The 3,593-nt window shown below is 31.4% G+C and overlaps 1 long non-coding RNA gene across 1 annotated transcript; it reads right to left on the bottom strand.

The window, feature by feature from the left end:
• Nucleotides 1-612: 612 nt before the first annotated feature.
• LOC118180599 (uncharacterized) lies at nt 613-3,176 on the bottom strand. Its single transcript, XR_015039388.1, has 3 exons — nt 3,063-3,176; nt 1,891-1,944; nt 613-718 (listed from the first exon to the last, which is right to left on the bottom strand). It is a non-coding gene; the product is annotated as an uncharacterized LOC118180599 (long non-coding RNA).
• Between the last annotated feature and the right edge of the window lie 417 nt (nt 3,177-3,593).

Here is a 3,593-nt window from a genome sequence, read left to right on the forward strand (position 1 = left end):
CTGTATTAGTAATACAGAATGAGTAAACCACTCAAATTAAGCATGAAGCGTTCAAAAAGGAAACACATCTGGAATTCTGCATGCTTAAAATTGAAATATATTGTGTTAAAGAGGAACCAGATATATATCCATGAGATCAGTGTAGCAATAATGTTTCACTATGATATTACAACAAAAGACCTACAGATCTTTCTATAGTAAATAATCAAGAAAAATATCCTTTGTGTCTTTCGTGTTTAATCTTTTTAATCTTTAGATATTACAGTTGTAGAGGATGAGAAAGTCAATTTCCACGAATGACTCATTATGTCTATGAAACGAATGATTCCTTGCAATAACTATAAAAAAAAGTTACTATACTTTATGTTATTTAAACATTAACCTAACAAAACAATACTCCCAATAAACGAGACTTGACTTCAGATAGGAAATTAAAACTAAGCACAGACGTCTTCTAAAAGCTCCTACACTAAGCTGACTACTGATAAAAAATCTCTACTGATATCAAATCTCAAGAACTTTAGTTAAATTATGAATTAAAAACATTCAAATTTTCATTGACAGATACTTAATCATACTCCTTATAATATATATGAAGATGCATAAAACTTACCTTAGGTGGTGGAGGAGGTGGAGGTGGTGGACTAGGAGCAGATCGTGGAGGTGACGGCCTAGGAGCAGATGGTGGGGGTGGTGGAGGTGGAGGAGATGCCGCCCCCTGTAAAAGACACAAACATACTTACAAACTTTTAATACTATAACATATGACAGATACAATTTCATACAATAACTATACATACTCAACTTTCAATACATATGAGAGCTTTTATGAGATACTGAAATCAGATAAAAAACTAATATAAATTATCAAGCAGTTGTTTTGCTGGATGTGAATTTTCGAGCTTTCCCGGACATTTTACAACTGCAGCTACATCTTGCTGGTGCTGCTTTCCATTCCACACAGGTGGTCAAAATGAAGTTGATATGATTTTAGACTCACAGCCACCAAGTTTCTGGGCCAAAGGTTTTGTTTGAAAAACTACCAAAATATTGGCATAAAATCATGGATTTAGGTGGATTACTGCACTAAAGACACTGCTTTTATGTTCTTTTAATGTTATTAAGAGCTTTTTTTTGACGGAAATTTTTAAGATCAGGCACATTTCAACAATACAATTCCATGACAATACTACAAGAAATGAAATTATGAAATACTGTACAAAACACAGATTATATGATATTTGAAACATTTACTAGATAAAAATAAATGAGAAAATATAATTGCTATTGCAACACTGAAATAAAAGCAAGAAAACAATACTTAAAGGAACAGCAGAAATCATTTAAGAGAGTACCAGACATTTCCAAATATAAGCCGACCTGCATACAATTCAAGACTTTGTTTCAAAAATTCAGTTAAAATTGAAGACACTCATGTGCAAATTGCATCAAAAGTCCAGTTATATTGAAAATCCAGCCAAGTTCCTTCTTCTGGCCTTTATTTGCACGATTGTTTGTCTGTCTTCCACTTAAAAAAGTGTTTTAAATGACGCAAGTATTCATGTTTTGCCATTTTTAAATCCGAAAGATTATAAATTTCAAAATATAACATTTTATACATTTCTTTGGCTATCGTATATTTGTGTTTAGGAAAATTATGCATTCCTTATTAATAAAAAATCTTGATGTGAACACAATATGACTTTCTTGTATGGAGCATTTATACACATTTTTAATGCATTTGAATTTATACTTAATTCCTCAAATTTAAGATACATTTTTCATTCATTTAATTCAGTTCTCACTTTGTGACAAGAGAAAAATATGTAAAAACTCAAAATTCCTTCATTAAAATTAAATATGAAAAAACATAAATTTCATTTGTCTTACCAGAAATGACATGCCTGCCCGACCTTTCGTCATCGACCGTGTAACTGGCCGGTGCTGGAAAAAAAATTTTTAATTAGCCATTTATAAATCTGAAAGATTATAAATTTCAAAATATAACATTTTAAACATTTCCCATATCATTAACAAAGTAAGGAAGTATGGAAGTACCATATATCAAGAGATTATCCGCTGAACGAAATGCTGCTTCCTAAATAATTATATATATTTCATAGGAAAATCAACTAAGCATAATCATATTCTTAACATTAATGACATCTATACTACGAAGGGGACTCGGCCCCTGCCACTCTTCCAGCCCTACTGCCTTTTTTGCTGGTTTTCCCATCTAGCTGAGGATTTGCAGTATAATGTTAATATGAAAGAAAAAAAAATTTTTGAATCCTTCTTTGGGGAATTCTTAACAGATTCTGAATCAGACACTCGTAATAAGAAATATGACTTTTATGTAGTTTAGAGTTAAATAAAAAAATGAAGACATTTTTCAAATGGTTAACCTCAAATATACCCTTTGTGCTCAAATTATTTGCAAATCATATTGAATTTGTGTACAGAATAGAAGCAACATCATAACAAACAATACATTAAAAATTCTTGCCTTACACAAACAACTGAAATTTCAAAACTAATTTATCTTTGGTAAGTATACGACACATGAAGAAACATTAAATTTCTCGATATTTAATTACTACAAATAGAAATTGCAAGCAAATGATTACAAATTGTTTATAATTACATTATTTAAACATGTACACAACAAAACAATGCTCTTACAAACAAGACTTAACTTCAACTGGGAAATTAAGACAAACAACTGATGTCTAATAAAAGCTTCAAAACAAAGTCTAATGAAAATTCTAGTAACGAAGTTATATGAAATATAAAAAAAAGTTACTATACTTAATGTTATTTAAACATTCACCTAACAAAACAATACTCCCAATAAACGAGACTTGACTTGTGATGAGAAATTAAAACTAAGCACAGACGTCTTCTAAAAGCTCCTACACTAAGCTGACTACTGATAAAAAATGTCTACTGATATCAAATCTCAAGAACTTTAGTTAAATTATTAATTAAAAACATTCAAAATCTTAATTGATAGATACTTAATCATACTCCTTATAATATATATGAAGATGCATAAAACTTACCTTAGGTGGGCAAGGTGGTGGCTTAGGAGAAGTAGATGGTGGGGGAGGTGGAGGCTTAGGCGAAGCAGATGGTGCAGATGGTGGGGGTGGTGGAGGTGGAGGACATGCCACCCACTGTAAAAGCAACAAACATAGAATCTTTCAATACTATACATATGAGAGAGACAATTTCATACAATACTATACGTACTCAACTTTCAATACAATACATATGAGAGCTTTTATGAGATCAGTGCAGCAATAATGTGCCGCCAAGATATTACTTAAAAAAACCTACAAAGATCTTAGTAACAGTAAATAATCAAGACAAATAACTTTCATGCCTTTTGTGCTTAATCTTTCTACGCTTTAGATGTTATAGCTGTAGAGGATGAGAAAGGCAGTTGCACAAACGACACATTATGTCGGTCATTACTTAAAATCTCAGATGGGGCATAAACCATGTTAGGATACAGAATAAAGTAAACCATTTTCCAAGCTGCTCACAGCTTTACAACAGAGTAAGATATTTTAAGATCTTTGAACTGACTT

This window comes from Stegodyphus dumicola, chromosome 1 (assembly GCF_044657685.1).
Source record: "Stegodyphus dumicola isolate Sdum_Otavi_A_Nest chromosome 1, ASM4465768v1".
Lineage (NCBI taxonomy): Eukaryota > Metazoa > Arthropoda > Arachnida > Araneae > Eresidae > Stegodyphus > Stegodyphus dumicola.